Source organism: Schistocerca piceifrons, unplaced genomic scaffold, assembly GCF_021461385.2.
Source record: "Schistocerca piceifrons isolate TAMUIC-IGC-003096 unplaced genomic scaffold, iqSchPice1.1 HiC_scaffold_2420, whole genome shotgun sequence".
NCBI lineage: Eukaryota > Metazoa > Arthropoda > Insecta > Orthoptera > Acrididae > Schistocerca > Schistocerca piceifrons.
This window is the reverse complement of record NW_025728361.1, coordinates 93,660-114,341: the sequence shown is the minus strand read 5'-3', so window position 1 is coordinate 114,341 and position 20,682 is coordinate 93,660. Positions and strand designations below refer to the sequence as shown.

The 20,682-nt window shown below is 55.5% G+C and overlaps 47 non-coding genes across 47 annotated transcripts; all 47 read right to left on the bottom strand.

Annotated features, from left to right (window-relative positions):
- Window positions 1-476: 476 nt before the first annotated feature.
- Window positions 477-548, bottom strand: Trnae-cuc. The gene has a single exon. It is a non-coding gene; the product is annotated as a tRNA-Glu (tRNA).
- Window positions 549-814: 266 nt separating this feature from the next.
- Window positions 815-896, bottom strand: Trnal-cag. The gene has a single exon. It is a non-coding gene; the product is annotated as a tRNA-Leu (tRNA).
- Window positions 897-976: 80 nt separating this feature from the next.
- On the bottom strand, window positions 977-1,058 carry Trnal-aag. The gene has a single exon. It is a non-coding gene; the product is annotated as a tRNA-Leu (tRNA).
- A 734-nt stretch (window positions 1,059-1,792) lies between these two features.
- Trnae-cuc lies at window positions 1,793-1,864 on the bottom strand. Its single transcript has one exon. It is a non-coding gene; the product is annotated as a tRNA-Glu (tRNA).
- Window positions 1,865-2,130: 266 nt separating this feature from the next.
- Window positions 2,131-2,212, bottom strand: Trnal-cag. The gene has a single exon. It is a non-coding gene; the product is annotated as a tRNA-Leu (tRNA).
- An 80-nt stretch (window positions 2,213-2,292) lies between these two features.
- On the bottom strand, window positions 2,293-2,374 carry Trnal-aag. The gene has a single exon. It is a non-coding gene; the product is annotated as a tRNA-Leu (tRNA).
- Window positions 2,375-3,108: 734 nt separating this feature from the next.
- Trnae-cuc lies at window positions 3,109-3,180 on the bottom strand. Its single transcript has one exon. It is a non-coding gene; the product is annotated as a tRNA-Glu (tRNA).
- A 266-nt stretch (window positions 3,181-3,446) lies between these two features.
- Window positions 3,447-3,528, bottom strand: Trnal-cag. The gene has a single exon. It is a non-coding gene; the product is annotated as a tRNA-Leu (tRNA).
- An 80-nt stretch (window positions 3,529-3,608) lies between these two features.
- Trnal-aag lies at window positions 3,609-3,690 on the bottom strand. Its single transcript has one exon. It is a non-coding gene; the product is annotated as a tRNA-Leu (tRNA).
- A 734-nt stretch (window positions 3,691-4,424) lies between these two features.
- Trnae-cuc lies at window positions 4,425-4,496 on the bottom strand. Its single transcript has one exon. It is a non-coding gene; the product is annotated as a tRNA-Glu (tRNA).
- A 266-nt stretch (window positions 4,497-4,762) lies between these two features.
- Window positions 4,763-4,844, bottom strand: Trnal-cag. Its single transcript has one exon. It is a non-coding gene; the product is annotated as a tRNA-Leu (tRNA).
- Window positions 4,845-4,924: 80 nt separating this feature from the next.
- Window positions 4,925-5,006, bottom strand: Trnal-aag. The gene has a single exon. It is a non-coding gene; the product is annotated as a tRNA-Leu (tRNA).
- A 734-nt stretch (window positions 5,007-5,740) lies between these two features.
- On the bottom strand, window positions 5,741-5,812 carry Trnae-cuc. Its single transcript has one exon. It is a non-coding gene; the product is annotated as a tRNA-Glu (tRNA).
- A 266-nt stretch (window positions 5,813-6,078) lies between these two features.
- Window positions 6,079-6,160, bottom strand: Trnal-cag. Its single transcript has one exon. It is a non-coding gene; the product is annotated as a tRNA-Leu (tRNA).
- An 80-nt stretch (window positions 6,161-6,240) lies between these two features.
- Trnal-aag lies at window positions 6,241-6,322 on the bottom strand. The gene has a single exon. It is a non-coding gene; the product is annotated as a tRNA-Leu (tRNA).
- A 734-nt stretch (window positions 6,323-7,056) lies between these two features.
- On the bottom strand, window positions 7,057-7,128 carry Trnae-cuc. Its single transcript has one exon. It is a non-coding gene; the product is annotated as a tRNA-Glu (tRNA).
- Window positions 7,129-7,394: 266 nt separating this feature from the next.
- Window positions 7,395-7,476, bottom strand: Trnal-cag. The gene has a single exon. It is a non-coding gene; the product is annotated as a tRNA-Leu (tRNA).
- Window positions 7,477-7,556: 80 nt separating this feature from the next.
- On the bottom strand, window positions 7,557-7,638 carry Trnal-aag. Its single transcript has one exon. It is a non-coding gene; the product is annotated as a tRNA-Leu (tRNA).
- Window positions 7,639-8,372: 734 nt separating this feature from the next.
- Trnae-cuc lies at window positions 8,373-8,444 on the bottom strand. Its single transcript has one exon. It is a non-coding gene; the product is annotated as a tRNA-Glu (tRNA).
- A 266-nt stretch (window positions 8,445-8,710) lies between these two features.
- On the bottom strand, window positions 8,711-8,792 carry Trnal-cag. The gene has a single exon. It is a non-coding gene; the product is annotated as a tRNA-Leu (tRNA).
- An 80-nt stretch (window positions 8,793-8,872) lies between these two features.
- Trnal-aag lies at window positions 8,873-8,954 on the bottom strand. Its single transcript has one exon. It is a non-coding gene; the product is annotated as a tRNA-Leu (tRNA).
- A 734-nt stretch (window positions 8,955-9,688) lies between these two features.
- On the bottom strand, window positions 9,689-9,760 carry Trnae-cuc. Its single transcript has one exon. It is a non-coding gene; the product is annotated as a tRNA-Glu (tRNA).
- A 266-nt stretch (window positions 9,761-10,026) lies between these two features.
- Window positions 10,027-10,108, bottom strand: Trnal-cag. Its single transcript has one exon. It is a non-coding gene; the product is annotated as a tRNA-Leu (tRNA).
- Window positions 10,109-10,188: 80 nt separating this feature from the next.
- On the bottom strand, window positions 10,189-10,270 carry Trnal-aag. Its single transcript has one exon. It is a non-coding gene; the product is annotated as a tRNA-Leu (tRNA).
- A 734-nt stretch (window positions 10,271-11,004) lies between these two features.
- Window positions 11,005-11,076, bottom strand: Trnae-cuc. Its single transcript has one exon. It is a non-coding gene; the product is annotated as a tRNA-Glu (tRNA).
- A 266-nt stretch (window positions 11,077-11,342) lies between these two features.
- Window positions 11,343-11,424, bottom strand: Trnal-cag. Its single transcript has one exon. It is a non-coding gene; the product is annotated as a tRNA-Leu (tRNA).
- An 80-nt stretch (window positions 11,425-11,504) lies between these two features.
- On the bottom strand, window positions 11,505-11,586 carry Trnal-aag. The gene has a single exon. It is a non-coding gene; the product is annotated as a tRNA-Leu (tRNA).
- Window positions 11,587-12,320: 734 nt separating this feature from the next.
- Trnae-cuc lies at window positions 12,321-12,392 on the bottom strand. The gene has a single exon. It is a non-coding gene; the product is annotated as a tRNA-Glu (tRNA).
- Window positions 12,393-12,658: 266 nt separating this feature from the next.
- Trnal-cag lies at window positions 12,659-12,740 on the bottom strand. The gene has a single exon. It is a non-coding gene; the product is annotated as a tRNA-Leu (tRNA).
- Window positions 12,741-12,820: 80 nt separating this feature from the next.
- Window positions 12,821-12,902, bottom strand: Trnal-aag. Its single transcript has one exon. It is a non-coding gene; the product is annotated as a tRNA-Leu (tRNA).
- Window positions 12,903-13,636: 734 nt separating this feature from the next.
- On the bottom strand, window positions 13,637-13,708 carry Trnae-cuc. Its single transcript has one exon. It is a non-coding gene; the product is annotated as a tRNA-Glu (tRNA).
- Window positions 13,709-13,974: 266 nt separating this feature from the next.
- Window positions 13,975-14,056, bottom strand: Trnal-cag. The gene has a single exon. It is a non-coding gene; the product is annotated as a tRNA-Leu (tRNA).
- An 80-nt stretch (window positions 14,057-14,136) lies between these two features.
- Trnal-aag lies at window positions 14,137-14,218 on the bottom strand. Its single transcript has one exon. It is a non-coding gene; the product is annotated as a tRNA-Leu (tRNA).
- A 734-nt stretch (window positions 14,219-14,952) lies between these two features.
- Window positions 14,953-15,024, bottom strand: Trnae-cuc. Its single transcript has one exon. It is a non-coding gene; the product is annotated as a tRNA-Glu (tRNA).
- A 266-nt stretch (window positions 15,025-15,290) lies between these two features.
- On the bottom strand, window positions 15,291-15,372 carry Trnal-cag. Its single transcript has one exon. It is a non-coding gene; the product is annotated as a tRNA-Leu (tRNA).
- An 80-nt stretch (window positions 15,373-15,452) lies between these two features.
- On the bottom strand, window positions 15,453-15,534 carry Trnal-aag. The gene has a single exon. It is a non-coding gene; the product is annotated as a tRNA-Leu (tRNA).
- A 734-nt stretch (window positions 15,535-16,268) lies between these two features.
- Window positions 16,269-16,340, bottom strand: Trnae-cuc. Its single transcript has one exon. It is a non-coding gene; the product is annotated as a tRNA-Glu (tRNA).
- A 266-nt stretch (window positions 16,341-16,606) lies between these two features.
- Window positions 16,607-16,688, bottom strand: Trnal-cag. The gene has a single exon. It is a non-coding gene; the product is annotated as a tRNA-Leu (tRNA).
- Window positions 16,689-16,768: 80 nt separating this feature from the next.
- Window positions 16,769-16,850, bottom strand: Trnal-aag. The gene has a single exon. It is a non-coding gene; the product is annotated as a tRNA-Leu (tRNA).
- A 734-nt stretch (window positions 16,851-17,584) lies between these two features.
- Window positions 17,585-17,656, bottom strand: Trnae-cuc. The gene has a single exon. It is a non-coding gene; the product is annotated as a tRNA-Glu (tRNA).
- Window positions 17,657-17,922: 266 nt separating this feature from the next.
- Trnal-cag lies at window positions 17,923-18,004 on the bottom strand. Its single transcript has one exon. It is a non-coding gene; the product is annotated as a tRNA-Leu (tRNA).
- An 80-nt stretch (window positions 18,005-18,084) lies between these two features.
- Trnal-aag lies at window positions 18,085-18,166 on the bottom strand. Its single transcript has one exon. It is a non-coding gene; the product is annotated as a tRNA-Leu (tRNA).
- A 734-nt stretch (window positions 18,167-18,900) lies between these two features.
- Trnae-cuc lies at window positions 18,901-18,972 on the bottom strand. Its single transcript has one exon. It is a non-coding gene; the product is annotated as a tRNA-Glu (tRNA).
- Window positions 18,973-19,238: 266 nt separating this feature from the next.
- Trnal-cag lies at window positions 19,239-19,320 on the bottom strand. The gene has a single exon. It is a non-coding gene; the product is annotated as a tRNA-Leu (tRNA).
- Window positions 19,321-19,400: 80 nt separating this feature from the next.
- Trnal-aag lies at window positions 19,401-19,482 on the bottom strand. The gene has a single exon. It is a non-coding gene; the product is annotated as a tRNA-Leu (tRNA).
- A 734-nt stretch (window positions 19,483-20,216) lies between these two features.
- Trnae-cuc lies at window positions 20,217-20,288 on the bottom strand. Its single transcript has one exon. It is a non-coding gene; the product is annotated as a tRNA-Glu (tRNA).
- A 266-nt stretch (window positions 20,289-20,554) lies between these two features.
- Trnal-cag lies at window positions 20,555-20,636 on the bottom strand. The gene has a single exon. It is a non-coding gene; the product is annotated as a tRNA-Leu (tRNA).
- Window positions 20,637-20,682: the final 46 nt, after the last annotated feature.

The following is a 20,682-nucleotide window of genomic DNA, read 5'->3' as shown; positions in this document are numbered from 1 at the left end:
GCAGCGACAGCAAGGCAGAACTTTAAAAAGTGCCGTGACCCGGATTCGAGCCTGGGTTGTTGCGGCCACAACGCAATGTCCTGACCACTACACGATCACGGCCACGGAGCCACCGCGGAATTCAACTCTCGCGACTGCAAGTGGCTGTGCACAGCAAAGCTCGGCCGACTGTGTCTCGCAACAGCTGTGTCAGACGCGGTCTCCATTATATGTATACTGGCAAACGAACGTGCCCGCGCTGATGGACACTGAGCAGAGTGGTTAGCTGCATTCAACCCCCGTGGCAATGTCTTGCAGTCCTCCAAGTCTGTTGACCGCAGGTATGTGCCCGGATAAGAGGTGGACAGATGTCGCATCTCTCTCGCCGTCACTTGTGGCCGCGAATCATATTTTACGTAGTTTTCTGCAAGCGTCAGCGGAGCGTCAGTCGAGCTAAGTCGGGACAAGTCGCATAAGAGGAGCAATAAAATGTGCATTTCCGGTACCGGGAATCGAACCCAGGCCTCCTGGGCGAGAGCCAGGTATCCCAGCCACTAGACGACACCGGATAACGACACAAGCACTCCTCCAACAAACACGGCGAGCGCCCACCCGCTACTTGACGACAACTGCAAAAATTAACGTTTCCACTTCGTAGAACGGCATGCTCGGGACGCATCTCGTGGAGACGAACGCCAGCAATCATGAGACCAAACTGCGCCGGTGAATCCTGTTGTTACACCACGCACCACTGTGCTACGACAGTTTAAGAAACCGACGCTGCGCTTTTTCCTTCGCGGGAAATCAGTGCTCCTGTTTTCGAGACAGAAAACGTTGGCAGCGGTGGGATTCGAACCCACGCCTCCGAAGAGACTGGTGCCTGAAACCAGCGCCTTAGACCGCTCGGCCACGCTACCTACGCGACGCGGCGGTCACAGGAGCTGCGTTGTACCCCACGAGAACACACCGCAATGGCACAAAAACGAGAAGTAAAAATTGGCAGCGGTGGGATTCGAACCCACGCCTCCGAAGAGACTGGTGCCTTAAACCAGCGCCTTAGACCGCTCGGCCACGCTACCTACACCAGTGTTCCTGGCATTTGTAGAATGCAGTGCACGACACAGCTTCCTGATCTGCTGCGACTGGTTGCTCGAACATCGCACCTCGAACGACTGCCCTTTTCGAATAGAGATTAACTACACAGGCAGCTGCCAGCGCCCTGGTGCGGCGGCATCGCGTGTTTATAAGGAATCGGTAGTGCCACCTGCAGCCTGAGGAACATGAGCACAAAATCAGGAGGGCACCGTGATTTCAATCACTGGGTCACTATCGTCATTGCAGCGACAGCAAGGCAGAACTTTAAAAAGTGCCGTGACCCGGATTCGAGCCTGGGTTGTTGCGGCCACAACGCAATGTCCTGACCACTAGACGATCACGGCCACGGAGCCACCGCGGAATTCAACTCTCGCGACTGCAAGTGGCTGTGCACAGCAAAGCTCGGCCGACTGTGTCTCGCAACAGCTGTGTCAGACGCGGTCTCCATTATATGTATACTGGCAAACGAACGTGCCCGCGCTGATGGACACTGAGCAGAGTGGTTAGCTGCATTCAACCCCCGTGGCAATGTCTTGCAGTCCTCCAAGTCTGTTGACCGCAGGTATGTGCCCGGATAAGAGGTGGACAGATGTCGCATCTCTCTCGCCGTCACTTGTGGCCGCGAATCATATTTTACGTAGTTTTCTGCAAGCGTCAGCGGAGCGTCAGTCGAGCTAAGTCGGGACAAGTCGCATAAGAGGAGCAATAAAATGTGCATTTCCGGTACCGGGAATCGAACCCAGGCCTCCTGGGCGAGAGCCAGGTATCCCAGCCACTAGACGACACCGGATAACGACACAAGCACTCCTCCAACAAACACGGCGAGCGCCCACCCGCTACTTGACGACAACTGCAAAAATTAACGTTTCCACTTCGTAGAACGGCATGCTCGGGACGCATCTCGTGGAGACGAACGCCAGCAATCATGAGACCAAACTGCGCCGGTGAATCCTGTTGTTACACCACGCACCACTGTGCTACGACAGTTTAAGAAACCGACGCTGCGCTTTTTCCTTCGCGGGAAATCAGTGCTCCTGTTTTCGAGACAGAAAACGTTGGCAGCGGTGGGATTCGAACCCACGCCTCCGAAGAGACTGGTGCCTGAAACCAGCGCCTTAGACCGCTCGGCCACGCTACCTACGCGACGCGGCGGTCACAGGAGCTGCGTTGTACCCCACGAGAACACACCGCAATGGCACAAAAACGAGAAGTAAAAATTGGCAGCGGTGGGATTCGAACCCACGCCTCCGAAGAGACTGGTGCCTTAAACCAGCGCCTTAGACCGCTCGGCCACGCTACCTACACCAGTGTTCCTGGCATTTGTAGAATGCAGTGCACGACACAGCTTCCTGATCTGCTGCGACTGGTTGCTCGAACATCGCACCTCGAACGACTGCCCTTTTCGAATAGAGATTAACTACACAGGCAGCTGCCAGCGCCCTGGTGCGGCGGCATCGCGTGTTTATAAGGAATCGGTAGTGCCACCTGCAGCCTGAGGAACATGAGCACAAAATCAGGAGGGCACCGTGATTTCAATCACTGGGTCACTATCGTCATTGCAGCGACAGCAAGGCAGAACTTTAAAAAGTGCCGTGACCCGGATTCGAGCCTGGGTTGTTGCGGCCACAACGCAATGTCCTGACCACTAGACGATCACGGCCACGGAGCCACCGCGGAATTCAACTCTCGCGACTGCAAGTGGCTGTGCACAGCAAAGCTCGGCCGACTGTGTCTCGCAACAGCTGTGTCAGACGCGGTCTCCATTATATGTATACTGGCAAACGAACGTGCCCGCGCTGATGGACACTGAGCAGAGTGGTTAGCTGCATTCAACCCCCGTGGCAATGTCTTGCAGTCCTCCAAGTCTGTTGACCGCAGGTATGTGCCCGGATAAGAGGTGGACAGATGTCGCATCTCTCTCGCCGTCACTTGTGGCCGCGAATCATATTTTACGTAGTTTTCTGCAAGCGTCAGCGGAGCGTCAGTCGAGCTAAGTCGGGACAAGTCGCATAAGAGGAGCAATAAAATGTGCATTTCCGGTACCGGGAATCGAACCCAGGCCTCCTGGGCGAGAGCCAGGTATCCCAGCCACTAGACGACACCGGATAACGACACAAGCACTCCTCCAACAAACACGGCGAGCGCCCACCCGCTACTTGACGACAACTGCAAAAATTAACGTTTCCACTTCGTAGAACGGCATGCTCGGGACGCATCTCGTGGAGACGAACGCCAGCAATCATGAGACCAAACTGCGCCGGTGAATCCTGTTGTTACACCACGCACCACTGTGCTACGACAGTTTAAGAAACCGACGCTGCGCTTTTTCCTTCGCGGGAAATCAGTGCTCCTGTTTTCGAGACAGAAAACGTTGGCAGCGGTGGGATTCGAACCCACGCCTCCGAAGAGACTGGTGCCTGAAACCAGCGCCTTAGACCGCTCGGCCACGCTACCTACGCGACGCGGCGGTCACAGGAGCTGCGTTGTACCCCACGAGAACACACCGCAATGGCACAAAAACGAGAAGTAAAAATTGGCAGCGGTGGGATTCGAACCCACGCCTCCGAAGAGACTGGTGCCTTAAACCAGCGCCTTAGACCGCTCGGCCACGCTACCTACACCAGTGTTCCTGGCATTTGTAGAATGCAGTGCACGACACAGCTTCCTGATCTGCTGCGACTGGTTGCTCGAACATCGCACCTCGAACGACTGCCCTTTTCGAATAGAGATTAACTACACAGGCAGCTGCCAGCGCCCTGGTGCGGCGGCATCGCGTGTTTATAAGGAATCGGTAGTGCCACCTGCAGCCTGAGGAACATGAGCACAAAATCAGGAGGGCACCGTGATTTCAATCACTGGGTCACTATCGTCATTGCAGCGACAGCAAGGCAGAACTTTAAAAAGTGCCGTGACCCGGATTCGAGCCTGGGTTGTTGCGGCCACAACGCAATGTCCTGACCACTAGACGATCACGGCCACGGAGCCACCGCGGAATTCAACTCTCGCGACTGCAAGTGGCTGTGCACAGCAAAGCTCGGCCGACTGTGTCTCGCAACAGCTGTGTCAGACGCGGTCTCCATTATATGTATACTGGCAAACGAACGTGCCCGCGCTGATGGACACTGAGCAGAGTGGTTAGCTGCATTCAACCCCCGTGGCAATGTCTTGCAGTCCTCCAAGTCTGTTGACCGCAGGTATGTGCCCGGATAAGAGGTGGACAGATGTCGCATCTCTCTCGCCGTCACTTGTGGCCGCGAATCATATTTTACGTAGTTTTCTGCAAGCGTCAGCGGAGCGTCAGTCGAGCTAAGTCGGGACAAGTCGCATAAGAGGAGCAATAAAATGTGCATTTCCGGTACCGGGAATCGAACCCAGGCCTCCTGGGCGAGAGCCAGGTATCCCAGCCACTAGACGACACCGGATAACGACACAAGCACTCCTCCAACAAACACGGCGAGCGCCCACCCGCTACTTGACGACAACTGCAAAAATTAACGTTTCCACTTCGTAGAACGGCATGCTCGGGACGCATCTCGTGGAGACGAACGCCAGCAATCATGAGACCAAACTGCGCCGGTGAATCCTGTTGTTACACCACGCACCACTGTGCTACGACAGTTTAAGAAACCGACGCTGCGCTTTTTCCTTCGCGGGAAATCAGTGCTCCTGTTTTCGAGACAGAAAACGTTGGCAGCGGTGGGATTCGAACCCACGCCTCCGAAGAGACTGGTGCCTGAAACCAGCGCCTTAGACCGCTCGGCCACGCTACCTACGCGACGTGGCGGTCACAGGAGCTGCGTTGTACCCCACGAGAACACACCGCAATGGCACAAAAACGAGAAGTAAAAATTGGCAGCGGTGGGATTCGAACCCACGCCTCCGAAGAGACTGGTGCCTTAAACCAGCGCCTTAGACCGCTCGGCCACGCTACCTACACCAGTGTTCCTGGCATTTGTAGAATGCAGTGCACGACACAGCTTCCTGATCTGCTGCGACTGGTTGCTCGAACATCGCACCTCGAACGACTGCCCTTTTCGAATAGAGATTAACTACACAGGCAGCTGCCAGCGCCCTGGTGCGGCGGCATCGCGTGTTTATAAGGAATCGGTAGTGCCACCTGCAGCCTGAGGAACATGAGCACAAAATCAGGAGGGCACCGTGATTTCAATCACTGGGTCACTATCGTCATTGCAGCGACAGCAAGGCAGAACTTTAAAAAGTGCCGTGACCCGGATTCGAGCCTGGGTTGTTGCGGCCACAACGCAATGTCCTGACCACTAGACGATCACGGCCACGGAGCCACCGCGGAATTCAACTCTCGCGACTGCAAGTGGCTGTGCACAGCAAAGCTCGGCCGACTGTGTCTCGCAACAGCTGTGTCAGACGCGGTCTCCATTATATGTATACTGGCAAACGAACGTGCCCGCGCTGATGGACACTGAGCAGAGTGGTTAGCTGCATTCAACCCCCGTGGCAATGTCTTGCAGTCCTCCAAGTCTGTTGACCGCAGGTATGTGCCCGGATAAGAGGTGGACAGATGTCGCATCTCTCTCGCCGTCACTTGTGGCCGCGAATCATATTTTACGTAGTTTTCTGCAAGCGTCAGCGGAGCGTCAGTCGAGCTAAGTCGGGACAAGTCGCATAAGAGGAGCAATAAAATGTGCATTTCCGGTACCGGGAATCGAACCCAGGCCTCCTGGGCGAGAGCCAGGTATCCCAGCCACTAGACGACACCGGATAACGACACAAGCACTCCTCCAACAAACACGGCGAGCGCCCACCCGCTACTTGACGACAACTGCAAAAATTAACGTTTCCACTTCGTAGAACGGCATGCTCGGGACGCATCTCGTGGAGACGAACGCCAGCAATCATGAGACCAAACTGCGCCGGTGAATCCTGTTGTTACACCACGCACCACTGTGCTACGACAGTTTAAGAAACCGACGCTGCGCTTTTTCCTTCGCGGGAAATCAGTGCTCCTGTTTTCGAGACAGAAAACGTTGGCAGCGGTGGGATTCGAACCCACGCCTCCGAAGAGACTGGTGCCTGAAACCAGCGCCTTAGACCGCTCGGCCACGCTACCTACGCGACGCGGCGGTCACAGGAGCTGCGTTGTACCCCACGAGAACACACCGCAATGGCACAAAAACGAGAAGTAAAAATTGGCAGCGGTGGGATTCGAACCCACGCCTCCGAAGAGACTGGTGCCTTAAACCAGCGCCTTAGACCGCTCGGCCACGCTACCTACACCAGTGTTCCTGGCATTTGTAGAATGCAGTGCACGACACAGCTTCCTGATCTGCTGCGACTGGTTGCTCGAACATCGCACCTCGAACGACTGCCCTTTTCGAATAGAGATTAACTACACAGGCAGCTGCCAGCGCCCTGGTGCGGCGGCATCGCGTGTTTATAAGGAATCGGTAGTGCCACCTGCAGCCTGAGGAACATGAGCACAAAATCAGGAGGGCACCGTGATTTCAATCACTGGGTCACTATCGTCATTGCAGCGACAGCAAGGCAGAACTTTAAAAAGTGCCGTGACCCGGATTCGAGCCTGGGTTGTTGCGGCCACAACGCAATGTCCTGACCACTAGACGATCACGGCCACGGAGCCACCGCGGAATTCAACTCTCGCGACTGCAAGTGGCTGTGCACAGCAAAGCTCGGCCGACTGTGTCTCGCAACAGCTGTGTCAGACGCGGTCTCCATTATATGTATACTGGCAAACGAACGTGCCCGCGCTGATGGACACTGAGCAGAGTGGTTAGCTGCATTCAACCCCCGTGGCAATGTCTTGCAGTCCTCCAAGTCTGTTGACCGCAGGTATGTGCCCGGATAAGAGGTGGACAGATGTCGCATCTCTCTCGCCGTCACTTGTGGCCGCGAATCATATTTTACGTAGTTTTCTGCAAGCGTCAGCGGAGCGTCAGTCGAGCTAAGTCGGGACAAGTCGCATAAGAGGAGCAATAAAATGTGCATTTCCGGTACCGGGAATCGAACCCAGGCCTCCTGGGCGAGAGCCAGGTATCCCAGCCACTAGACGACACCGGATAACGACACAAGCACTCCTCCAACAAACACAACGAGCGCCCACCCGCTACTTGACGACAACTGCAAAAATTAACGTTTCCACTTCGTAGAACGGCATGCTCGGGACGCATCTCGTGGAGACGAACGCCAGCAATCATGAGACCAAACTGCGCCGGTGAATCCTGTTGTTACACCACGCACCACTGTGCTACGACAGTTTAAGAAACCGACGCTGCGCTTTTTCCTTCGCGGGAAATCAGTGCTCCTGTTTTCGAGACAGAAAACGTTGGCAGCGGTGGGATTCGAACCCACGCCTCCGAAGAGACTGGTGCCTGAAACCAGCGCCTTAGACCGCTCGGCCACGCTACCTACGCGACGTGGCGGTCACAGGAGCTGCGTTGTACCCCACGAGAACACACCGCAATGGCACAAAAACGAGAAGTAAAAATTGGCAGCGGTGGGATTCGAACCCACGCCTCCGAAGAGACTGGTGCCTTAAACCAGCGCCTTAGACCGCTCGGCCACGCTACCTACACCAGTGTTCCTGGCATTTGTAGAATGCAGTGCACGACACAGCTTCCTGATCTGCTGCGACTGGTTGCTCGAACATCGCACCTCGAACGACTGCCCTTTTCGAATAGAGATTAACTACACAGGCAGCTGCCAGCGCCCTGGTGCGGCGGCATCGCGTGTTTATAAGGAATCGGTAGTGCCACCTGCAGCCTGAGGAACATGAGCACAAAATCAGGAGGGCACCGTGATTTCAATCACTGGGTCACTATCGTCATTGCAGCGACAGCAAGGCAGAACTTTAAAAAGTGCCGTGACCCGGATTCGAGCCTGGGTTGTTGCGGCCACAACGCAATGTCCTGACCACTAGACGATCACGGCCACGGAGCCACCGCGGAATTCAACTCTCGCGACTGCAAGTGGCTGTGCACAGCAAAGCTCGGCCGACTGTGTCTCGCAACAGCTGTGTCAGACGCGGTCTCCATTATATGTATACTGGCAAACGAACGTGCCCGCGCTGATGGACACTGAGCAGAGTGGTTAGCTGCATTCAACCCCCGTGGCAATGTCTTGCAGTCCTCCAAGTCTGTTGACCGCAGGTATGTGCCCGGATAAGAGGTGGACAGATGTCGCATCTCTCTCGCCGTCACTTGTGGCCGCGAATCATATTTTACGTAGTTTTCTGCAAGCGTCAGCGGAGCGTCAGTCGAGCTAAGTCGGGACAAGTCGCATAAGAGGAGCAATAAAATGTGCATTTCCGGTACCGGGAATCGAACCCAGGCCTCCTGGGCGAGAGCCAGGTATCCCAGCCACTAGACGACACCGGATAACGACACAAGCACTCCTCCAACAAACACGGCGAGCGCCCACCCGCTACTTGACGACAACTGCAAAAATTAACGTTTCCACTTCGTAGAACGGCATGCTCGGGACGCATCTCGTGGAGACGAACGCCAGCAATCATGAGACCAAACTGCGCCGGTGAATCCTGTTGTTACACCACGCACCACTGTGCTACGACAGTTTAAGAAACCGACGCTGCGCTTTTTCCTTCGCGGGAAATCAGTGCTCCTGTTTTCGAGACAGAAAACGTTGGCAGCGGTGGGATTCGAACCCACGCCTCCGAAGAGACTGGTGCCTGAAACCAGCGCCTTAGACCGCTCGGCCACGCTACCTACGCGACGCGGCGGTCACAGGAGCTGCGTTGTACCCCACGAGAACACACCGCAATGGCACAAAAACGAGAAGTAAAAATTGGCAGCGGTGGGATTCGAACCCACGCCTCCGAAGAGACTGGTGCCTTAAACCAGCGCCTTAGACCGCTCGGCCACGCTACCTACACCAGTGTTCCTGGCATTTGTAGAATGCAGTGCACGACACAGCTTCCTGATCTGCTGCGACTGGTTGCTCGAACATCGCACCTCGAACGACTGCCCTTTTCGAATAGAGATTAACTACACAGGCAGCTGCCAGCGCCCTGGTGCGGCGGCATCGCGTGTTTATAAGGAATCGGTAGTGCCACCTGCAGCCTGAGGAACATGAGCACAAAATCAGGAGGGCACCGTGATTTCAATCACTGGGTCACTATCGTCATTGCAGCGACAGCAAGGCAGAACTTTAAAAAGTGCCGTGACCCGGATTCGAGCCTGGGTTGTTGCGGCCACAACGCAATGTCCTGACCACTAGACGATCACGGCCACGGAGCCACCGCGGAATTCAACTCTCGCGACTGCAAGTGGCTGTGCACAGCAAAGCTCGGCCGACTGTGTCTCGCAACAGCTGTGTCAGACGCGGTCTCCATTATATGTATACTGGCAAACGAACGTGCCCGCGCTGATGGACACTGAGCAGAGTGGTTAGCTGCATTCAACCCCCGTGGCAATGTCTTGCAGTCCTCCAAGTCTGTTGACCGCAGGTATGTGCCCGGATAAGAGGTGGACAGATGTCGCATCTCTCTCGCCGTCACTTGTGGCCGCGAATCATATTTTACGTAGTTTTCTGCAAGCGTCAGCGGAGCGTCAGTCGAGCTAAGTCGGGACAAGTCGCATAAGAGGAGCAATAAAATGTGCATTTCCGGTACCGGGAATCGAACCCAGGCCTCCTGGGCGAGAGCCAGGTATCCCAGCCACTAGACGACACCGGATAACGACACAAGCACTCCTCCAACAAACACGGCGAGCGCCCACCCGCTACTTGACGACAACTGCAAAAATTAACGTTTCCACTTCGTAGAACGGCATGCTCGGGACGCATCTCGTGGAGACGAACGCCAGCAATCATGAGACCAAACTGCGCCGGTGAATCCTGTTGTTACACCACGCACCACTGTGCTACGACAGTTTAAGAAACCGACGCTGCGCTTTTTCCTTCGCGGGAGATCAGTGCTCCTGTTTTCGAGACAGAAAACGTTGGCAGCGGTGGGATTCGAACCCACGCCTCCGAAGAGACTGGTGCCTGAAACCAGCGCCTTAGACCGCTCGGCCACGCTACCTACGCGACGCGGCGGTCACAGGAGCTGCGTTGTACCCCACGAGAACACACCGCAATGGCACAAAAACGAGAAGTAAAAATTGGCAGCGGTGGGATTCGAACCCACGCCTCCGAAGAGACTGGTGCCTTAAACCAGCGCCTTAGACCGCTCGGCCACGCTACCTACACCAGTGTTCCTGGCATTTGTAGAATGCAGTGCACGACACAGCTTCCTGATCTGCTGCGACTGGTTGCTCGAACATCGCACCTCGAACGACTGCCCTTTTCGAATAGAGATTAACTACACAGGCAGCTGCCAGCGCCCTGGTGCGGCGGCATCGCGTGTTTATAAGGAATCGGTAGTGCCACCTGCAGCCTGAGGAACATGAGCACAAAATCAGGAGGGCACCGTGATTTCAATCACTGGGTCACTATCGTCATTGCAGCGACAGCAAGGCAGAACTTTAAAAAGTGCCGTGACCCGGATTCGAGCCTGGGTTGTTGCGGCCACAACGCAATGTCCTGACCACTAGACGATCACGGCCACGGAGCCACCGCGGAATTCAACTCTCGCGACTGCAAGTGGCTGTGCACAGCAAAGCTCGGCCGACTGTGTCTCGCAACAGCTGTGTCAGACGCGGTCTCCATTATATGTATACTGGCAAACGAACGTGCCCGCGCTGATGGACACTGAGCAGAGTGGTTAGCTGCATTCAACCCCCGTGGCAATGTCTTGCAGTCCTCCAAGTCTGTTGACCGCAGGTATGTGCCCGGATAAGAGGTGGACAGATGTCGCATCTCTCTCGCCGTCACTTGTGGCCGCGAATCATATTTTACGTAGTTTTCTGCAAGCGTCAGCGGAGCGTCAGTCGAGCTAAGTCGGGACAAGTCGCATAAGAGGAGCAATAAAATGTGCATTTCCGGTACCGGGAATCGAACCCAGGCCTCCTGGGCGAGAGCCAGGTATCCCAGCCACTAGACGACACCGGATAACGACACAAGCACTCCTCCAACAAACACGGCGAGCGCCCACCCGCTACTTGACGACAACTGCAAAAATTAACGTTTCCACTTCGTAGAACGGCATGCTCGGGACGCATCTCGTGGAGACGAACGCCAGCAATCATGAGACCAAACTGCGCCGGTGAATCCTGTTGTTACACCACGCACCACTGTGCTACGACAGTTTAAGAAACCGACGCTGCGCTTTTTCCTTCGCGGGAAATCAGTGCTCCTGTTTTCGAGACAGAAAACGTTGGCAGCGGTGGGATTCGAACCCACGCCTCCGAAGAGACTGGTGCCTGAAACCAGCGCCTTAGACCGCTCGGCCACGCTACCTACGCGACGCGGCGGTCACAGGAGCTGCGTTGTACCCCACGAGAACACACCGCAATGGCACAAAAACGAGAAGTAAAAATTGGCAGCGGTGGGATTCGAACCCACGCCTCCGAAGAGACTGGTGCCTTAAACCAGCGCCTTAGACCGCTCGGCCACGCTACCTACACCAGTGTTCCTGGCATTTGTAGAATGCAGTGCACGACACAGCTTCCTGATCTGCTGCGACTGGTTGCTCGAACATCGCACCTCGAACGACTGCCCTTTTCGAATAGAGATTAACTACACAGGCAGCTGCCAGCGCCCTGGTGCGGCGGCATCGCGTGTTTATAAGGAATCGGTAGTGCCACCTGCAGCCTGAGGAACATGAGCACAAAATCAGGAGGGCACCGTGATTTCAATCACTGGGTCACTATCGTCATTGCAGCGACAGCAAGGCAGAACTTTAAAAAGTGCCGTGACCCGGATTCGAGCCTGGGTTGTTGCGGCCACAACGCAATGTCCTGACCACTAGACGATCACGGCCACGGAGCCACCGCGGAATTCAACTCTCGCGACTGCAAGTGGCTGTGCACAGCAAAGCTCGGCCGACTGTGTCTCGCAACAGCTGTGTCAGACGCGGTCTCCATTATATGTATACTGGCAAACGAACGTGCCCGCGCTGATGGACACTGAGCAGAGTGGTTAGCTGCATTCAACCCCCGTGGCAATGTCTTGCAGTCCTCCAAGTCTGTTGACCGCAGGTATGTGCCCGGATAAGAGGTGGACAGATGTCGCATCTCTCTCGCCGTCACTTGTGGCCGCGAATCATATTTTACGTAGTTTTCTGCAAGCGTCAGCGGAGCGTCAGTCGAGCTAAGTCGGGACAAGTCGCATAAGAGGAGCAATAAAATGTGCATTTCCGGTACCGGGAATCGAACCCAGGCCTCCTGGGCGAGAGCCAGGTATCCCAGCCACTAGACGACACCGGATAACGACACAAGCACTCCTCCAACAAACACGGCGAGCGCCCACCCGCTACTTGACGACAACTGCAAAAATTAACGTTTCCACTTCGTAGAACGGCATGCTCGGGACGCATCTCGTGGAGACGAACGCCAGCAATCATGAGACCAAACTGCGCCGGTGAATCCTGTTGTTACACCACGCACCACTGTGCTACGACAGTTTAAGAAACCGACGCTGCGCTTTTTCCTTCGCGGGAAATCAGTGCTCCTGTTTTCGAGACAGAAAACGTTGGCAGCGGTGGGATTCGAACCCACGCCTCCGAAGAGACTGGTGCCTGAAACCAGCGCCTTAGACCGCTCGGCCACGCTACCTACGCGACGTGGCGGTCACAGGAGCTGCGTTGTACCCCACGAGAACACACCGCAATGGCACAAAAACGAGAAGTAAAAATTGGCAGCGGTGGGATTCGAACCCACGCCTCCGAAGAGACTGGTGCCTTAAACCAGCGCCTTAGACCGCTCGGCCACGCTACCTACACCAGTGTTCCTGGCATTTGTAGAATGCAGTGCACGACACAGCTTCCTGATCTGCTGCGACTGGTTGCTCGAACATCGCACCTCGAACGACTGCCCTTTTCGAATAGAGATTAACTACACAGGCAGCTGCCAGCGCCCTGGTGCGGCGGCATCGCGTGTTTATAAGGAATCGGTAGTGCCACCTGCAGCCTGAGGAACATGAGCACAAAATCAGGAGGGCACCGTGATTTCAATCACTGGGTCACTATCGTCATTGCAGCGACAGCAAGGCAGAACTTTAAAAAGTGCCGTGACCCGGATTCGAGCCTGGGTTGTTGCGGCCACAACGCAATGTCCTGACCACTAGACGATCACGGCCACGGAGCCACCGCGGAATTCAACTCTCGCGACTGCAAGTGGCTGTGCACAGCAAAGCTCGGCCGACTGTGTCTCGCAACAGCTGTGTCAGACGCGGTCTCCATTATATGTATACTGGCAAACGAACGTGCCCGCGCTGATGGACACTGAGCAGAGTGGTTAGCTGCATTCAACCCCCGTGGCAATGTCTTGCAGTCCTCCAAGTCTGTTGACCGCAGGTATGTGCCCGGATAAGAGGTGGACAGATGTCGCATCTCTCTCGCCGTCACTTGTGGCCGCGAATCATATTTTACGTAGTTTTCTGCAAGCGTCAGCGGAGCGTCAGTCGAGCTAAGTCGGGACAAGTCGCATAAGAGGAGCAATAAAATGTGCATTTCCGGTACCGGGAATCGAACCCAGGCCTCCTGGGCGAGAGCCAGGTATCCCAGCCACTAGACGACACCGGATAACGACACAAGCACTCCTCCAACAAACACGGCGAGCGCCCACCCGCTACTTGACGACAACTGCAAAAATTAACGTTTCCACTTCGTAGAACGGCATGCTCGGGACGCATCTCGTGGAGACGAACGCCAGCAATCATGAGACCAAACTGCGCCGGTGAATCCTGTTGTTACACCACGCACCACTGTGCTACGACAGTTTAAGAAACCGACGCTGCGCTTTTTCCTTCGCGGGAAATCAGTGCTCCTGTTTTCGAGACAGAAAACGTTGGCAGCGGTGGGATTCGAACCCACGCCTCCGAAGAGACTGGTGCCTGAAACCAGCGCCTTAGACCGCTCGGCCACGCTACCTACGCGACGCGGCGGTCACAGGAGCTGCGTTGTACCCCACGAGAACACACCGCAATGGCACAAAAACGAGAAGTAAAAATTGGCAGCGGTGGGATTCGAACCCACGCCTCCGAAGAGACTGGTGCCTTAAACCAGCGCCTTAGACCGCTCGGCCACGCTACCTACACCAGTGTTCCTGGCATTTGTAGAATGCAGTGCACGACACAGCTTCCTGATCTGCTGCGACTGGTTGCTCGAACATCGCACCTCGAACGACTGCCCTTTTCGAATAGAGATTAACTACACAGGCAGCTGCCAGCGCCCTGGTGCGGCGGCATCGCGTGTTTATAAGGAATCGGTAGTGCCACCTGCAGCCTGAGGAACATGAGCACAAAATCAGGAGGGCACCGTGATTTCAATCACTGGGTCACTATCGTCATTGCAGCGACAGCAAGGCAGAACTTTAAAAAGTGCCGTGACCCGGATTCGAGCCTGGGTTGTTGCGGCCACAACGCAATGTCCTGACCACTAGACGATCACGGCCACGGAGCCACCGCGGAATTCAACTCTCGCGACTGCAAGTGGCTGTGCACAGCAAAGCTCGGCCGACTGTGTCTCGCAACAGCTGTGTCAGACGCGGTCTCCATTATATGTATACTGGCAAACGAACGTGCCCGCGCTGATGGACACTGAGCAGAGTGGTTAGCTGCATTCAACCCCCGTGGCAATGTCTTGCAGTCCTCCAAGTCTGTTGACCGCAGGTATGTGCCCGGATAAGAGGTGGACAGATGTCGCATCTCTCTCGCCGTCACTTGTGGCCGCGAATCATATTTTACGTAGTTTTCTGCAAGCGTCAGCGGAGCGTCAGTCGAGCTAAGTCGGGACAAGTCGCATAAGAGGAGCAATAAAATGTGCATTTCCGGTACCGGGAATCGAACCCAGGCCTCCTGGGCGAGAGCCAGGTATCCCAGCCACTAGACGACACCGGATAACGACACAAGCACTCCTCCAACAAACACGGCGAGCGCCCACCCGCTACTTGACGACAACTGCAAAAATTAACGTTTCCACTTCGTAGAACGGCATGCTCGGGACGCATCTCGTGGAGACGAACGCCAGCAATCATGAGACCAAACTGCGCCGGTGAATCCTGTTGTTACACCACGCACCACTGTGCTACGACAGTTTAAGAAACCGACGCTGCGCTTTTTCCTTCGCGGGAAATCAGTGCTCCTGTTTTCGAGACAGAAAACGTTGGCAGCGGTGGGATTCGAACCCACGCCTCCGAAGAGACTGGTGCCTGAAACCAGCGCCTTAGACCGCTCGGCCACGCTACCTACGCGACGCGGCGGTCACAGGAGCTGCGTTGTACCCCACGAGAACACACCGCAATGGCACAAAAACGAGAAGTAAAAATTGGCAGCGGTGGGATTCGAACCCACGCCTCCGAAGAGACTGGTGCCTTAAACCAGCGCCTTAGACCGCTCGGCCACGCTACCTACACCAGTGTTCCTGGCATTTGTAGAATGCAGTGCACGACACAGCTTCCTGATCTGCTGCGACTGGTTGCTCGAACATCGCACCTCGAACGACTGCCCTTTTCGAATAGAGATTAACTACACAGGCAGCTGCCAGCGCCCTGGTGCGGCGGCATCGCGTGTTTATAAGGAATCGGTAGTGCCACCTGCAGCCTGAGGAACATGAGCACAAAATCAGGAGGGCACCGTGATTTCAATCACTGGGTCACTATCGTCATTGCAGCGACAGCAAGGCAGAACTTTAAAAAGTGCCGTGACCCGGATTCGAGCCTGGGTTGTTGCGGCCACAACGCAATGTCCTGACCACTAGACGATCACGGCCACGGAGCCACCGCGGAATTCAACTCTCGCGACTGCAAGTGGCTGTGCACAGCAAAGCTCGGCCGACTGTGTCTCGCAACAGCTGTGTCAGACGCGGTCTCCATTATATGTATACTGGCAAACGAACGTGCCCGCGCTGATGGACACTGAGCAGAGTGGTTAGCTGCATTCAACCCCCGTGGCAATGTCTTGCAGTCCTCCAAGTCTGTTGACCGCAGGTATGTGCCCGGATAAGAGGTGGACAGATGTCGCATCTCTCTCGCCGTCACTTGTGGCCGCGAATCATATTTTACGTAGTTTTCTGCAAGCGTCAGCGGAGCGTCAGTCGAGCTAAGTCGGGACAAGTCGCATAAGAGGAGCAATAAAATGTGCATTTCCGGTACCGGGAATCGAACCCAGGCCTCCTGGGCGAGAGCCAGGTATCCCAGCCACTAGACGACACCGGATAACGACACAAGCACTCCTCCAACAAACACGGCGAGCGCCCACCCGCTACTTGACGACAACTGCAAAAATTAACGTTTCCACTTCGTAGAACGGCATGCTCGGGACGCATCTCGTGGAGACGAACGCCAGCAATCATGAGACCAAACTGCGCCGGTGAATCCTGTTGTTACACCACGCACCACTGTGCTACGACAGTTTAAGAAACCGACGCTGCGCTTTTTCCTTCGCGGGAAATCAGTGCTCCTGTTTTCGAGACAGAAAACGTTGGCAGCGGTGGGATTCGAACCCACGCCTCCGAAGAGACTGGTGCCTGAAACCAGCGCCTTAGACCGCTCGGCCACGCTACCTACGCGACGCGGCGGTCACAGGAGCTGCGTTGTACCCCACGAGAACACACCGCAATGGCACAAAAACGAGAAGTAAAAATTGGCAGCGGTGGGATTCGAACCCACGCCTCCGAAGAGACTGGTGCCTTAAACCAGCGCCTTAGACCGCTCGGCCACGCTACCTACACCAGTGTTCCTGGCATTTGTAGAATGCAGTGCACGACACAGCTTCCTGATCTGCTGCGACTGGTTGCTCGAACATCGCACCTCGAACGACTGCCCTTTTCGAATAGAGATTAACTACACAGGCAGCTGCCAGCGCCCTGGTGCGGCGGCATCGCGTGTTTATAAGGAATCGGTAGTGCCACCTGCAGCCTGAGGAACATGAGCACAAAATCAGGAGGGCACCGTGATTTCAATCACTGGGTCACTATCGTCATTGCAGCGACAGCAAGGCAGAACTTTAAAAAGTGCCGTGACCCGGATTCGAGCCTGGGTTGTTGCGGCCACAACGCAATGTCCTGACCACTAGACGATCACGGCCACGGAGCCACCGCGGAATTCAACTCTCGCGACTGCAAGTGGCTGTGCACAGCAAAGCTCGGCCGACTGTGTCTCGCAACAGCTGTGTCAGACGCGGTCTCCATTATATGTATACTGGCAAACGAACGTGCCCGCGCTGATGGACACTGAGCAGAGTGGTTAGCTGCATTCAACCCCCGTGGCAATGTCTTGCAGTCCTCCAAGTCTGTTGACCGCAGGTATGTGCCCGGATAAGAGGTGGACAGATGTCGCATCTCTCTCGCCGTCACTTGTGGCCGCGAATCATATTTTACGTAGTTTTCTGCAAGCGTCAGCGGAGCGTCAGTCGAGCTAAGTCGGGACAAGTCGCATAAGAGGAGCAATAAAATGTGCATTTCCGGTACCGGGAATCGAACCCAGGCCTCCTGGGCGAGAGCCAGGTATCCCAGCCACTAGACGACACCGGATAACGACACAAGCACTCCTCCAACAAACACGGCGAGCGCCCACCCGCTACTTGACGACAACTGCAAAAATTAACGTTTCCACTTCGTAGAACGGCATGCTCGGGACGCATCTCGTGGAGACGAACGCCAGCAATCATGAGACCAAACTGCGCCGGTGAATCCTGTTGTTACACCACGCACCACTGTGCTACGACAGTTTAAGAAACCGACGCTGCGCTTTTTCCTTCGCGGGAAATCAGTGCTCCTGTTTTCGAGACAGAAAACGTTGGCAGCGGTGGGATTCGAACCCACGCCTCCGAAGAGACTGGTGCCTGAAACCAGCGCCTTAGACCGCTCGGCCACGCTACCTACGCGACGCGGCGGTCACAGGAGCTGCGTTGTACCCCACGAGAACACACCGCAATGGCACAAAAACGAGAAGTAAAAATTGGCAGCGGTGGGATTCGAACCCACGCCTCCGAAGAGACTGGTGCCTTAAACCAGCGCCTTAGACCGCTCGGCCACGCTACCTACACCAGTGTTCCTGGCATTTGTAGAATGCAGTGCACGACACAGCTTCCTGATCTGCTGCGACTGGTTGCTCGAACATCGCACCTCGAACGACTGCCCTTTTCGAATAGAGATTAACTACACAGGCAGCTGCCAGCGCCCTGGTGCGGCGGCATCGCGTGTTTATAAGGAATCGGTAGTGCCACCTGCAGCCTGAGGAACATGAGCACAAAATCAGGAGGGCACCGTGATTTCAATCACTGGGTCACTATCGTCATTGCAGCGACAGCAAGGCAGAACTTTAAAAAGTGCCGTGACCCGGATTCGAGCCTGGGTTGTTGCGGCCACAACGCAATGTCCTGACCACTAGACGATCACGGCCACGGAGCCACCGCGGAATTCAACTCTCGCGACTGCAAGTGGCTGTGCACAGCAAAGCTCGGCCGACTGTGTCTCGCAACAGCTGTGTCAGACGCGGTCTCCATTATATGTATACTGGCAAACGAACGTGCCCGCGCTGATGGACACTGAGCAGAGTGGTTAGCTGCATTCAACCCCCGTGGCAATGTCTTGCAGTCCTCCAAGTCTGTTGACCGCAGGTATGTGCCCGGATAAGAGGTGGACAGATGTCGCATCTCTCTCGCCGTCACTTGTGGCCGCGAATCATATTTTACGTAGTTTTCTGCAAGCGTCAGCGGAGCGTCAGTCGAGCTAAGTCGGGACAAGTCGCATAAGAGGAGCAATAAAATGTGCATTTCCGGTACCGGGAATCGAACCCAGGCCTCCTGGGCGAGAGCCAGGTATCCCAGCCACTAGACGACACCGGATAACGACACAAGCACTCCTCCAACAAACACGGCGAGCGCCCACCCGCTACTTGACGACAACTGCAAAAATTAACGTTTCCACTTCGTAGAACGGCATGCTCGGGACGCATCTCGTGGAGACGAACGCCAGCAATCATGAGACCAAACTGCGCCGGTGAATCCTGTTGTTACACCACGCACCACTGTGCTACGACAGTTTAAGAAACCGACGCTGCGCTTTTTCCTTCGCGGGAAATCAGTGCTCCTGTTTTCGAGACAGAAAACGTTGGCAGCGGTGGGATTCGAACCCACGCCTCCGAAGAGACTGGTGCCTGAAACCAGCGCCTTAGACCGCTCGGCCACGCTACCTACGCGACGCGGCGGTCACAGGAGCTGCGTTGTACCCCACGAGAACACACCGCAATGGCACAAAAACGAGAAGTAAAAATTGGCAGCGGTGGGATTCGAACCCACGCCTCCGAAGAGACTGGTGCCTTAAACCAGCGCCTTAGACCGCTCGGCCACGCTACCTACACCAGTGTTCCTGGCATTTGTAGAATGCAGTGCACGACACAGCTTCCTGATCTGCTGCGACTGGTTGCTCGAACATCGCACCTCGAACGACTGCCCTTTTCGAATAGAGATTAACTACACAGGCAGCTGCCAGCGCCCTGGTGCGGCGGCATCGCGTGTTTATAAGGAATCGGTAGTGCCACCTGCAGCCTGAGGAACATGAGCACAAAATCAGGAGGGCACCGTGATTTCAATCACTGGGTCACTATCGTCATTGCAGCGACAGCAAGGCAGAACTTTAAAAAGTGCCGTGACCCGGATTCGAGCCTGGGTTGTTGCGGCCACAACGCAATGTCCTGACCACTAGACGATCACGGCCACGGAGCCACCGCGGAATTCAACTCTCGCGACTGCAAGTGGCTGTGCACAGCAAAGCTCGGCCGACTGTGTCTCGCAACAGCTGTGTCAGACGCGGTCTCCATTATATGTATACTGGCAAACGAACGTGCCCGCGCTGATGGACACTGAGCAGAGTGGTTAGCTGCATTCAACCCCCGTGGCAATGTCTTGCAGTCCTCCAAGTCTGTTGACCGCAGGTATGTGCCCGGATAAGAGGTGGACAGATGTCGCATCTCTCTCGCCGTCACTTGTGGCCGCGAATCATATTTTACGTAGTTTTCTGCAAGCGTCAGCGGAGCGTCAGTCGAGCTAAGTCGGGACAAGTCGCATAAGAGGAGCAATAAAATGTGCATTTCCGGTACCGGGAATCGAACCCAGGCCTCCTGGGCGAGAGCCAGGTATCCCAGCCACTAGACGACACCGGATAACGACACAAGCACTCCTCCAACAAACACGGCGAGCGCCCACCCGCTACTTGACGACAACTGCAAAAATTAACGTTTCCACTTCGTAGAACGGCATGCTCGGGACGCATCTCGTGGAGACGAACGCCAGCAATCATGAGACCAAACTGCGCCGGTGAATCCTGTTGTTACACCACGCACCACTGTGCTACGACAGTTTAAGAAACCGACGCTGCGCTTTTTCCTTCGCGGGAAATCAGTGCTCCTGTTTTCGAGACAGAAAACGTTGGCAGCGGTGGGATTCGAACCCACGCCTCCGAAGAGACTGGTGCCTGAAACCAGCGCCTTAGACCGCTCGGCCACGCTACCTACGCGACGCGGCGGTCACAGGAGCTGCGTTGTACCCCACGAGAAC